Source organism: Desmodus rotundus, chromosome 2, assembly GCF_022682495.2.
Source record: "Desmodus rotundus isolate HL8 chromosome 2, HLdesRot8A.1, whole genome shotgun sequence".
NCBI classification, from domain to species: domain Eukaryota; kingdom Metazoa; phylum Chordata; class Mammalia; order Chiroptera; family Phyllostomidae; genus Desmodus; species Desmodus rotundus.
The window spans coordinates 40,069,695-40,084,130 of record NC_071388.1 but is presented as its reverse complement, the minus strand read 5'-3'; the positions used below and the strand labels follow the sequence as shown (position 1 = coordinate 40,084,130).

At 36.0% G+C, this 14,436-nt stretch overlaps 1 long non-coding RNA gene across 1 annotated transcript in view; it reads left to right on the top strand.

The window, feature by feature from the left end:
- The window catches only part of LOC123480131 (uncharacterized), a 136,232-nt gene extending 122,304 nt beyond the window's left edge, over window positions 1–13,928 (top strand). Inside the window, exon 3 of the long non-coding RNA XR_006656014.2 lies at window positions 13,541–13,928. This is a non-coding gene — a long non-coding RNA (uncharacterized lncRNA). The remainder of the gene's footprint in view (window positions 1–13,540) is intronic.
- Window positions 13,929–14,436: the final 508 nt, after the last annotated feature.

The following is a 14,436-nucleotide window of genomic DNA, read 5'->3' as shown; positions in this document are numbered from 1 at the left end:
CGTCCCCTAAAGCAAGGGACATAAAGGAAAGAATAAACAAATGAGACCTCATCAAAATAAACAGCTTCTGCATGGCTAAAGAAAACAGCATTAAAATGAAAAGAGAACCAACAGTATGGGTAAACATATTTGCCAATGATACCTCAGACAAGGGCCTGATCTCCAAAATATATAAAGAACTCACACGACTGCACTCCAGGAAGACAAACAACCCAATTATAAAATGGGCAAAGGACTTGAACAGACACTTCTCCAAGGAAGACATACAGAGGGCCCAGAGACATAGGAAAAGATGCTCAGCATCACTAGCCATCAGAGAGATGCAAATTAAAACCACAATGAGGTACCATCTCACACCAGAGTGGCCAACATAAACAAATCCACAAACAAATTTTGGAGAGGATGTGGAGAAAAGGGAACCCTAGTACATTGTTGGTGGGAATGCAGACTAGTGCAGCCACTGTGAAAAACAGTATGGAATTTCCTCAGAAAACTAAAAGTGGAACTGCCCTTTGACCCAGCAATTCTGCTGCTGGGATTATACCCTAAGAACCCTGAAACACCACTCCATAAGAACCTATGCACCCCAATGTTCATAGCAGCTCAGTTTACAACAGCCAAGTGCTGGAAGTAACCTAAGTGCCCATCAGTAAATGAATGGATCAAAAAACTATGGTACATTTACACAATGGAATACCACACAGAGAGAAAGAAGGAGCTCCTACCTTTTACAACAGCATGGATGGAACTGGAGAGCATTATGTTAAGTGAAATAAACCAGGCGGTGAGGAACAGATACCATATGATCTCACCTTTAACTGGAACATAATCAACAAAAGAAAAAAGCAAACAAAATATAACCAAAGACATTGAAATTAAGAACAATGTAACAATAGCCAGAGGGGAGTGGGGAGGGGATAATGGGGAGATGGGTCTACAGGAGCTACTTTAAAGGACACAAGGGTAAATCCAGGGGGAGGGTAGAGGTGGGGGAGGGAGATGGGATTGGCTGGGGTGGGATGCAGGGATGGGAAGAAAATGCAGACAATTGTAACTGAATAACAATAAAAAATCATCTAACTCTATAATTCATATTTAAATAATCACAGATTAATATTTTGTTTTAATTTATAAGTATTTAGGCTCACATTTTATTTTTTGCAATGAATTCTATTTGCTTCCAAATTCCTAGTTAAGCAACTTCATCAGGAATTGTTAAAAAGAGATAAATGACGTTAATTGGGTGAACAGACAGTATTGGGGGTGCATCCCCAGGGACTGGCCCTGACTGATAACCAGATCAGAGCCTCCATTCTCTAACAGTGCTTGTTATATTTTGAGCACAGAATAAATATTTAGGGACTGAACTAGTTGGTAGCCAGGTAAGTGATAACTTACATTGGCATTATTTATACCCACAGGTGATGATGATTATATATATATAATATATATATGTATAAATTCTTCCTTAATGGTTCTATATTTTCTGCTTTACAAGAAGAACTGTTTTTTAAAAAATGCAATGTTATAGCTGCATTTTAATTTTTGGCTTTGTTTCTATAACTAAAATAATCAGAGGCATAGATAAGTCAATTATTTTCTCTGTCATAAGGATTTAATCTTTTAACACCTGCCCAGCTGTCAGGCAGTGTTTTAAACTAAAAGTATCAGATAAACACAACCACTGACAATTCAGTCATATTGCACCAAATAAGTTCTCTCTAAAATTACTGAATCAGTGTTTTATTCAACATGTAACCTATTAGCCTTTGCCTCTCTGCACTATTTAAATTTATATTACAAATGGCATACAAAATGTTATAAAACCAAGGCAAGTCATAGAACAAGTGAATGTAGTCACAATTTTCATTAACTATACATAATTCAAATGACATTTTCCTCTGATGGTCCCATTTCCAGGTTTCTCTTCAACTGAATTCCACAAGAAATTCTAATTTAAGCAAAATTCTTTGTACTCATTGATAATTTATAGGCTATTCAGGAAAGTTATTAAATCAGTTTATCTGCAAATAACCTTTCCATTTCTGATTTCTACTTATTAACGGCTCTAGGCCATTTATGAAAATTTTTGCTTTAGTATGAAAGCTTGAACTGATGAATCTCTACACTGACCCTCTGTGTCAACCGATTTCTTTTTCCCTAATGCAATGAAATTGGAAAAAGTAAATTGCGAAGAAAATTTTGACAAGACCTATTGTAAAACAAAATCAATTGAATAAAAGTACCTAAAATGAAGTGGAGAAGTTAATTAGAGCAAACAGATTTAGAGGAAACTATGTATTTTTAAAACCATTAATATTCAGATAAATAATATTTTTTTCTGTAAATTTCTCTCTTGTTCCTCCTTTCAGATTCATCACCATGTGTGTCTGCAAACCATGAACAATTAATTCTTGTGCCTTCCTCTAGAGGCAGATTGGCAGATATTTCCATTCTACTATTATCTATACAATACTTGACATGCTCATAGTTTGTTGTCTTGGGTTTTTTTGTTTTTTTTTTTTCAGTTGGGAAAGCTAATAATTAGGCTGTAAACTCCCAGGGGTGGAGAAATAATGAATTGGTCCAAAATCATAATGAATGTCAGAGTAATTGTTATCATTGTATTCACAAGTTCTTGGCTCCTATTCACAAAGCTTATCTCCCCATTTTCCCCCTTGGTCTCCAATTTCCCTTCCCCTAATCTTTTTCCTGCTGTGCTTCATACCATTTAGTTTTCCTCAAATTTCCCAATCTAATTTGCTGACAAAAATACCTCTTATTTTAAAATTGAACATGTATTTCCTTGCAAAAATATTTATTTCCTTGAAAATAAAATTAAAGAAACAAGACTTATATGATTGCCTTTATTAATAGGAATAAGATCCCTCAATTTCCTCCTCTTCACTGGCAAACCTAACCCATCACTGTCAACACCTTCCCCCTTTTCCTTTATGACTTACAGGAAGAGGGGAAGAGGTGTTTACACACAAAGGGTTATTTCCTCCAATTCTGCTCCTAATTCTAAAGCCTTTTCTTCACTGGTTTCCTAAGTTTTGTTTACAAATATGCTCAGGTTTTTACCATCTTAAAATCAGCAACAAAATTCCCTTAGTTCTGTTTTCCCCTTAAAAGTCATTGAAACTTATTGTCTCTCCTTCTTCCTCACCTATTTGCTCAACTCACTGATATCTGGTTTATATTCCCATTACTTGGTTGAAATTACTTTTCATAGACATCATCAAGAGGTAGTGTAACTGAATAAAAACAAAGGTTGGGCTATCTGTCACCACAAAAGCCAAACTCTTTAGGCAGATGCTGGTGCAAAAGCAAAGAGGTTTTGTTTGAGTGCTATGTAATCTGGGAGAATGGTAGACTCCTGTCTCAAAGCCCATCTCCTCAGCAAGATCAAGACAAAATTCAGTTTCCAGAGCTCCTGCTCCAATTTAAAGTATAGTCTTTTTTTAATTTAAATTTTTATTGTTATTCAATTACAGTTGTCTGCATTTTCTCCCCATCCCTCCACCCCACCCCAGCTAAACCCACCCCGCCCCTTGATTTTGTCCATGTGTCCTTTATAGTAGCTCCTGTAAACCCCTCTCCCCACTATCCCCTCCCCACAATGCCCCTCTGGCTATTGTTAGATTGTTCTTAACTTCAATGTCTCTGGTTATATTTTGTTTGCTTTTTTCTTCTGTTGATTATGTTCCAGTTAAAGGTTAGATCATATGGTATTTGTCCCTCACTGCCTGGCTTATTTTACTTAGCATATTAAAACCACAATGAGGTACCATCTGACACCAGTCAGAGTGGCCAACATAAACAAATCAACAAACAAATGTTGGAGAGAATGCAGAGAAAAGGGAACCCTAGTACATTGTTGGTGGGAATGAAGACTGGTGAGGCCACTGGGGAAAACAGTATGGAATTTCCTCAGAAAACTAAAAATAGAACTGCCCTTTGACCCAGCAGTTCTGCTGCTGGGACTATACCCTAAAGTATAGTCTTTTGAAAGAAGGAGCATGCTCTTATGCCCTTCATAAGAGCATGCATGGATCTAGAGAGCATTATGCTAAGTGAAAAAAGCCAGGCAGTGAAAGACAAATACTGTATAATCTCACCTGTAAGTGGAACCTAATCAACAAACCAAACAAGCAAGCAAAATATAACCAGAAACATTGAAATAAAGAACAAACTGACAGTAACCAGAGGGAGGAGGGAGAGGGATAATGGGGGAAAATAAGAGAAGGGTCGTCAAGGAACATATATAAAGGATACATGGAGAAAGCCAAAGGGGGTAGATTCAAGGGTAGGAGGTAGGGATGGGTGGGGGGGTGGAAAATGGAGACAACTATAATTGAATAACCATAAGAAGAAAGATATAACAGCAAAAAAATAAATAAATGAAGTACAGTCCTTTGGAGCCCACAGGTGGCTGCTAGCAGTCATAGTCCCATCCAGGTAGCTTAACTTGTTTCTGGATGCTGTTCCTTTTAGAATTCCTTCTGAAGCCTGCTTGTACCCTCACGGCCATGGGCCATGTAGCTGCTAGTGCCCCAAGGTCACATACTCCTAGGAGAGCTCATGAACACACTGGCCAGAGCATCACCAGGTAGGCAAGAGAGGGTTATTTTGTTCCCCTAGGATTATATTAGCTTGGATGTGGGACAGATCAGGTGCTTTCTCAAGATGACCAATTAATTTCTGAAACTTTTGCATGATTCAGGTGGGTCCACCTTCCAACCAATCTCTCTTTCCCTGGGCTAGACTGACAGGTCTCTTGAGTCCAGCACCTCCCCTGGCACCATTTTGACTTCTATGGCACACATGCCTTCCTTTCCCTAGTCCCACGCCCAATCTGGTACCAGAAGGTACCTGTTATTTCCTTCCCTATCCAATTATCTAACTAGCTTTTCACATGCTTGTTCTAAGAACTTCCCCCTTACTGCCATCTAGCCAGTGGAGACTACACAGTGCTGTGACTGTTTTGTGATAATAGTAGTAGTTATTTAATCCAGTAGCCCCATTATATGTCTCATCCTCTTTTACTCTCTATAACATAGCATTGTTGACCACATCCTTTATTAAAACTTTCCTCTTCTGGCTTCATATGTGACTGTATTTTCTTTGGTTCTCTTCTTAAAGAATAATTTCCTCCCCTCTCTGTTTCTTTCATAGTTTATTTCTCTTTTACTAGCACTTTAAAATGACTCACATCAGCAAAGATATGATTTCTCCCAAATATATCATTCCTGACCCAACTTCTGTCATGAATTTTATCTGTATTTTCAACTGTTTATTACTCATTTCTTCTTCAATATCCTTTATCAGCCTGTCTGTAACATGTCCAAGACAGAGGTTATTATCTATCTCCTGAAATCTGCTTTTCTTCCTAGATTTACTATCTCAGCTAATGTTTATCAAACTCAAATCAAGGAGAGTAATTACACTTGGAGTCAGAAATCTTGGGGTCTTTTTTATTTTTGCTTGATTGCTTTGCCTTTTTCACCCATTCTCCAAATGCCCCTCACCTCTAACAGTCTGTTTGTTTTCTGTATGAGTCTGTTTCTGTTTTGGTTGTTTGTTCATTAGATTCCACATATATGTGAAATCATATGGTATTTGTCTTTCTCTGACTGGCTTATTTCATTTAATGTAGTACTCTCCAGGTCCATTCATGCTGTCATGAAAGGAAAGATTTCCTTCCTTTTTACGACCAAGTATATTCCATTGTGTAAATGTACCATAGCTTTTTTATCCACTCATCTACTGATGGGCCCTTGGGCTGCTTCCAAAAAAAAAAAAAAAGGACTCATAGGCACAGACAACAGTATGGTGATTACCAGTGGGCAAGATGGGTGGAGGGAGGTTGAAGAAGGTAAAGGGACAATGAATGGTGACAGAAGGAGATGATTTGGGGTGGTGAACACAATACAATAAATACATGATTATAGAACTGTACACCTGAAACCTATGTGATTTTATACACCAATGCCACTCCAATAAATTCTTTTTCAATAACTTTTTAAAAAGAAGTCTTGGGGTCAAATCCTGAATGAAGATCAGATTAGTTTTATGATTTTGTGTGAGTTTCTTCACCCAAGCCTCCATTTTCTTACTGGTAAATCATAATTGTAATACTTCAAAGAGTTTAATAAAACAAATAAATGAAGATTAAAATGCATAACTTACAGCCATCACTCAAAGTTAGTTTCCTTTCCTTTCTACATTGTCTTTTCCTATTTGAGGAAGAGACTACCACACAGTAAAACAAACATCTGAATTTATTAGATATTAGATAGATATGAACTAGACAAAATCTCATAGTATGGGTGTACTACCATTTATTGAACCATTTCTTTGTTGCTAGACAGTTATGTTGCCTCTGAGTCAGGGAGAGTGATGGCAGCAAGGCAATCTCCCTCAGTGGAGCAGAGGTTTGGACATGGCCGGAGGAGAAATTGACAAAACTCTTGGGGAGGCTGGATTTCAGAGTTTGGAAGGCTCAGGAGGAGGAGTGGGTTGAAGTCAGCTATAGAAGAAGCATGGTTGGGTCAGACTGATTGGCTGACTTTCAAAGTTTATTCACAGAGGAAGGTTGTCACTTTTTGATGAATGGTTTTAACATTACTCCCTGCGATGGCCTTAGAACAACCAATTTTGTCAGAGGACAGTGGGATCTCTGTTTTTCTCGTTCGTTTTCTCTCCATCCTGCCTCTAACCAACATTCAATTGGTCAACAGTCTTGCTCTTTCAATTTTTGATGTTTTTCAAAATTACCCTCAATGTCTGTCTCTGTTGCTGGTGCCCTAATTCATGTTTTCATCACCTTTCAACTACATTTTGGTAATGACTTCTGAGTATCCTAACTCAATCCTCCACACCCCCAGTCCACAATTCTAACCCACTTTCTACACTGATGCCAGAATTAGCCATCTAATACACAGGTCTGATAATGTCATAATTTTAATTAAAAATCTTTATTTCACTGAGTTTATGGTATGGTTTCTGAATATCAGCAGCACCTGAACATTATAATGCATATCCCTGGGTCCCATGGGTCTAGATCAGTGTGAAATAGTGTCTCGTTGTGGCTTGAATTTGCAACTCTGTAATGACTAGTGATGCTGAGCAGGTTTTCATGTGTCTCTGGGCCTTCTGTATGTCTTCCCTGGAGAAGTGTCTGCTCAGGTCTTTGATCTTTAATCATCACTTTTCATTTTCTTGTTATTTCCATTGGAACTGTGATTTTTTTTATACTCTTAAGTCTCCTAGATTTGTCCTCCAAGTCTTTTACTTTTGCTTCATGGTTTTCATCTATTTGTGTTTTTGCTCTGTTAGTGAGACATTTATTCTACCTGATCATTTACCATCTTTTTAAAAAAAATTTTGTATTGACAGTGTAAATTAAAAATTATGTGGATAGGACACAAAAATCAATTATAGGATTGTAACTCAGATTAAATAAAATAATGTATAAAATCTTTTAGCATAGTGACTGAAAACATAAGACAATGTCCAGCACATGGTTAAGCTACATATGTATTACCTAAATTAGTGAATAAAGGAAATAGTGTTTCTGATGGCCTGTGCCATTAGACAGAGATATATGTGAACTTGGAAAAAATTTAAATTGAAACTTTCTATTCTCTTTTCTGTTTCTCTTAAATATGAAATTGTTTCTATTTTAATTCCAGTTGGTTGAATAACACCAATGACTAACTGGAAAAAATGTTGAATTTTAGAAACATGGTATTGGATGATGATACCCTGCTCTTTTATTTCATGTTATACTAAGTCAAACACATATTATTTGCATAGCTTACTGTTATTAAGTATAAGCATTCCCTTAACTCCAAGATATTTGATTCTTTATAAAATATTATATGAAAAGAACTATCTTAATTTAAAATGGTTTGTTCTTCCTAGTTGTAAGCATTTACAGACAGAAAATGTGTTAAATCTAACATCTCAATTCTTTCCTTGAAATAGAAAACTAGAAACCTGTGTTCTACATCTTTAAGCAGGCTGCCTATGCATTGTGGATGGGTCAGAACATGTATCTCCTAATTCAATCATCTATGTAATTGGTAAAACAGAGATTTTTACATTTTCTATTTTAATGTCTTTTGACTCTGAGAATCTTCTATTTTTGTGGCCTTTAAGTAATACCTGGAAGTGTACCGTTTTTCTAATGGCAATGTCTTAATGTATAGATTCTTTATTATTTTGTCTTTTCAGTGTGAGATGTTACTTATCTTTCCATAAACTGAAAGAATTTCTTATGCCAATGTATCTTGTATGTTAATTATTTTTGGAAACTGTACTTTATCTTTTTTATATTATCTGTCACACTGTTCATACTACTTCTTAAACATGTACTGTTTAAATTTTTCCAGCCAAAAAAAATACCACTCTCAATTAGAATCTTAATTAATGGATTTTATTTCCAACTATGCCATTGAAATTTAACACTTTATTTTAAAAAGTTAATCATAGATACCATTTTATGTTTAAAACTTTTCTATAAAATAGAATTAGGACATTGATTAATATAAAGGACATTTTACGAAATTTAGATGTTTTTGAATGAATCAAATAGGCATAGAATTACTTCTTATTTTTATGTATTCATTCATTCATCAAACATAAATTGAGGGTTTACTATATTCTCCAGTCCATTCTAGTCTCTGGGTAACAATGATCTATGGGATCTTGCATCAGGGTTCCATTTCCCTCAGGGAGTTCATATTTTGGTTGAGGAAACAAACTAATTCAATAGGCATGAGTATAATAATAGAGACATGGATAGGTTCAGAGAGTAATGTTCAAGTTTTGCCTTGGACAGTAAGAGAGTATCTGGGAGATTTCATTGAGAGAATAATAGTTAAATTAAAGTAATAATTTATTATTTATTTATTTATTTTTGTTTTTTATTGTTGTTCAAGTACAGTTGTCTCCATTTTCCTGTCACCGCCTTCCCCCGCCCCACCCCCATCTACCACCCTCAATCCTTCCCCACTTTGGCTTTGTCCATGGGTCCTTTTATGCATGTTCCTTGATGACCCTTTTCCTTCTTTCCCTCATTATCTCCTCCATCCTTCCCTCTGGTTACTGTGAGTTTGTTCTTTATTTCAGTGTCTCTAGTTACATTTTGCTTGCTTAAGTTTGTTTTGTTGATTAGGTTCCACTTATAGGTGAGATCATACGGTATTTATCTCTCACTGCCTAGCTTACTTCACTTAGCATAATGCTCTCCAGTTCCATCCATGCTGTCACAAAGGGTAGGAGCTCCTTCTTTCTTTCTGCTGTGTAGTATTCATTCCATTGTGTAGATGTACCACAGTTTCTTGATCCACACATTTACTGCTTCCAGTGTTTGGCTATTGTAAATTGTGCTGTTGTGAACATTGGGGTGCATAGGTTCTTTTGAATTAGTGTTTCAGGATTCTTAGAGTATAATCCCAGCAGTGGAATTGCTGGGTTGAAAGGCTGTTCCATTTTTATTTTTTTGAGGAAATTCCATACCGTTTTCCACAGTGGATGTACCAGTCGGCATTCCCACCAACAATGTAGCAGGGTTCCCTTTTCTCCACAACAATCTTGCCAGAACTTATTGTTTGTTGATTTGTTTATGGTGGCCATTCTGACTGGTGTGAAGTGGTATCTCATTGTGGTTTTAATTTGCATCTCTCTGATGGCTAATGATGCCGAGCATCTTTTCATATGTGTCTGGGCCCTCTGTATGTCCTCCTTTGCCCATTGTTTAATTGGGTTGTTTTTGTTTCTGGAGTGGAGTTGTGTGAGTTCTTTATATATTTTGGAGATCAGGCCCTTGTCCGAGATATCATTGGTAAATATATTTCCCCATACTGTTGGTTCTCTTTTCATTTTAATGCTGTTTTCTTTAGCCATGCAGAAGCTTTTTATTTTGATGAGGTCTCATTTGTTTATTCTTTCCTTTATGCCCTTGCTCTATGGGATATAAAGGAATATTTATTATTAATAATAATAAATTAAAATAATAGTTTGAAAGATAGATAAGAATTTCCCTGGTAGACAAAAGATAGGCATTACAAATATAAGAAAGAACATGTCCTAAGATAAGAAGGAATAAAAGTACGTGGTATATTCTAGGATATGCAAGTGGGTTATTGTATTGAGTACAAGGTTTGAGGTTGGCAATTGCTAGAAGTGAGCCTGGGTTGATATAATGAAACAATTTATATAGACGATATGGGTTCTGAGGGATTTTCATTATAATGTTTATCTTTCTGCTAATCTAACTGTAGTATAGATACAACCCAAATACTAAAACAATCCTCCTTGATTTACCAGAATCGGAAGCGCATAGAATTTAGATAAAACAATACAGATGCAATTGGTTGTTACTTACTTTCCATGGGTATTTTAGGAAATCACAACCTATTGATAAATACATAAATAAAGTCAAAGAAACTCATATATAGACAATGAAATTACATCATCTGTATATCATATTATGTTCAAATACAAAACTCCTATATTTTTTTAGCAAACCGGCATGACTGCTTTCTTTCTTTTTCTTCTCCTTGCCCTGTCCCTCATTCCCTTCACTTTTTCCTTTTTCTTCCCTCTTTTTTTCCCCTAAAAACGTTTCATTGGAGCCTATTAAATACCAGGCACTGTGATCAGTGCTTGGGGTATGAAGATGAAACAGCACAGTTATTTTCCTCAAGGGATCACAGGCAGTGGGAGAAACTGAAAAGTGAATAAGCCACATCAATATAATATATTTTATGTTCCGGGAACAAGAGGGAGCCTTACCTCAGGTTGCTAGTAGTTTCTTAATGCAATAGTTTTGAAAAGAAAAATGTCTGTCTGCAGAATGGACACATTTGGGAAAGAAAAATAGGTCTGCAGAATATATACCTAAAGTGGAGTAAATAGCAGGTACTTTAGCATATTAACTTAGTCAATGAGTTGTTAAGGCCACAATTATAATACCCATCCACTGGATCTTTAGACCTGGTACAAGAGAGCTTCTTTGGCATTGATGTGTTAGTAGTGTCACTTGTTCTCTGTAATGTTTCAAAACAGTGAGCAGGAGTTACTGACATTCTAGCGCTCTGCAGAGGATTACACTTTACATGAAAGTGCTATTGTTTTTTAAAAATTTTTTAAATTTAATTGTTCAAGTACCGTTGTCTCCATTTTACTGCCCCCCACTCTCCCCCCCCCAGCCATCCCTGCTTCCCACCCTTGATCCTACTCCCCATTGGTTTTGTCCATGTGTCCTTTATAGATGTTTCTGTGCTATTCCTATGTGAGTGGCACTTAAAAAATCTCATTTACTCATGTATTCAACAAATACTTATTGTGGACTTACTCTATGCAATTCACTGGCTAAGCACTGAGAAACCAACATAAACAATACACATTTCTTGTCCTAAGGAGCTCCAGGTCTAGAGAAATAAAACAGTCATGTGAAGAGATATTACAATACAATGTGCTAAAAGTGATAATAGAAGGATATGCTGTTGAAGGTATTAAGTTGGCAAGGAGGAGCAAGTTTTCTTTTCTGGTATGTCAGGGAAGGCTTTATAATGGATGAGGTTTGGCTTAAGTCTGGAAGAATAAATAGAAGTTTGATAGGTAGATGTTGCAGAGGGAGATGGGAAAGGCATTCTAAGAAATGGGAACTGTGTGCGAAGACAGGAGAGCGCAGAACAGTATGCTGTCTGAGGAACTTTAGTAGTTCACCCTGGCTGAAACACACAGTATGTGCAGGATGTTGAAGGAAGCCAGATCCTGCATTTCAAAAATTATACTAAGGAGACTAGATTTCTTGTTAGAGGTGTAGTGGAATTATTTGGAGTTTCAACATGATGCAGTTATATATGATCCAATTAATGTTTTAGAAAAATCAGTTTTAGAACAGTATGGGCCATTGGGATGAGGAGAAAGGAAGACCCATTAAGAGGTGGTCACATTGTTCACAATAACCAAGATATGAAAACAACCAAAATGCCCATTGACAGATGAATGGGTAAAGAAAATATAGTCTGTATATACACAATGGAGTATTATTCAATCTTAAAAAAGAGGAAAATCCTGCCACTTGAGACAACATGGGTAAACCTGGAGGATGTCATGCTCAGTGAAATAAGCCAGGCACAGAAAAACAAATACTGCATGATCTCACTTTTATGTGGACTTTAAAATAGTTAGACTCATAGAAGAACCAAGTAGCATGGTGGTTACTAGTGGTAGAGTAGAGGGGAAAATGAGGAGTGTTGGTGAAGGGGTACCAAGTTTCAGATATGCAAGAAGAATGACTTCTGGAGATCTAATGTATGGCAACGTGGCTATAGTTAACAATGCTGTATTGTATACTTGAAATTTGCTAAGAGGATAGATGGAAGGAAGGAAGGAAAAGGGTAACTGTGAGGTGATGGCTATGTTAATTAGCATAGTTTTGGTGATCATTTCACAATGTATACATATATCAAAATATCAAGTTGTATAGTTTAAATATATATAATTCCTGTTTGTCAATTATATCTCAATAGAGCTGAAAAAGACAACATTTCCAATAAGAGATTAATAAAACAGTAACATTGGGAAAATCCCAAGAAAAGAAATATAAAGAAAAGAGGTTTGGATAGGAGAAAGAGATGATGAATTTAATATTGTATACATTGAATTTGAAACAACACTCGAGGTCTAGCATTTAGACATGTTATCTGGTATGGAACTATCAATTTTGGAGTCTTTTGGCACATAGATGGAAGCTCTCAGCATAATTCTTATTTAAAAATGTCTTTTGCTCTGAATAATATAAATTATTAAGGGCATTTCTATAATCAAATAAATTATAGCAATTTATACTTAGAAAAAAAATTGTTTGGGTTTGTGTTGGAAAACACTTGCCTGGCTAATGCTTGTATCTGAATGTAAGCTAATTCATCTCTTATCTGCTAGTATCACACAGTGTTGTTTAATGGAGATGTAAGAGGCTGTTGGAAAGGTAGGAGGAAAAAGTAAGGACCAATCCACTTACATGTGGAAATAAAACTAAAAGCTCTTAGCACAATGGATCATTGTTATCTGCTTGGTTTCTTTTTATCACAACAGAGCTATTATTATTTACCAGTTTTTCTGGGTATCAGAAAACATACCTCTATTTTAGTAAAAAGTTAAATGCTGTGTCCATTATATGCACTGTTCCTCACACTCAAACTTTAAATAGTAGTTGTTTCAAATTCTTATTATACAAAGAAAAATCTTAGGAGAAAGATATCCCATGATAGTCTTTTCCCCCTGTTGTTCTTACTTTAAAAATAAAACCAAGCAAATAATTCATATTTTGTGGAATAGGACCTTTCTCATTATTTGCAAAGATCAATACCAGGATTTTGTTCACTGATGAAAGCAAATGTTACTCAGAAAAATAACAAGGATCACAGTCTCCCACTTGCATATTTTTTCTTAAAATATTTCACAGTTTAATTATCTTTGTGAGGAAGGCATGGGACTTACTTTCATTTCCATTTTTCAGATACGCAACTTCCTTCTGACCTTGCCATTTTCCAAAACCAATGAGTTGGAGACTGGGAATTATGGTCCACAGAGAGTACTGTGGAACTCTGAGAAATAACAGAAATTATGAAGTTTAAAGATCCAGTGAATTAAAAATATACAATATTGGTATATTTCCCCAGTAGTAAAATGAAGAGTTTTAAGCAAAGATTTCTAGATTTTGCTTATGTTAACATTCTATCAATTATCACACGAACAAAGTGCCCACTGTGTGCACAGTTTTTATTGCCCAGAAATGTAGTGCATCATTTCAGGACATCATGTATGTGGGCCCAGAATTTATTCCAGAGACAAGGATTGAGAACCTCTTATTGATTTCATAATTCCCCATATTATTGTATCTCTAGATAAATATTTGCTTTGTACTAGTATGGACTTTATTGTTATTGATTTATGCTTTTATAAAATAAAGTATATTTTATTGATTATGCTATTACAGTTGTCTCATTTTTCCCCTTTCCCCCCTCCACCTGGTACCTCCATTCCCTCTAGCAATCCTCCACTTAGGTCATGTCCATGGGTCATACATATAAGTTCTTGGTCTTCTCCATTTTCTATACTATTCTTAACCTCTCCCTATTTTGTGCCTACCAATCATGCTTCTTATTCCCTGCACCTTTTCTCCCATTCTCCCCTTGCCCCCTCCACACTGATAACCCTCCATGTGATCTCCATTCCTGTGATTCTGTTCCTCTTGTAGTTTTATGCTTAGTTTTGTTTTTGTTTTTGTTTTTTTTAGGTTCAGTTGTTGATAGTTGTGAGTGTGTTGTCATTTTGCTATTCATAGTTTTTAATCTTCTTTTTCTTAGATAAACCCTTTAACATTTCATATAATAATGGCTTTGTGATGATGAA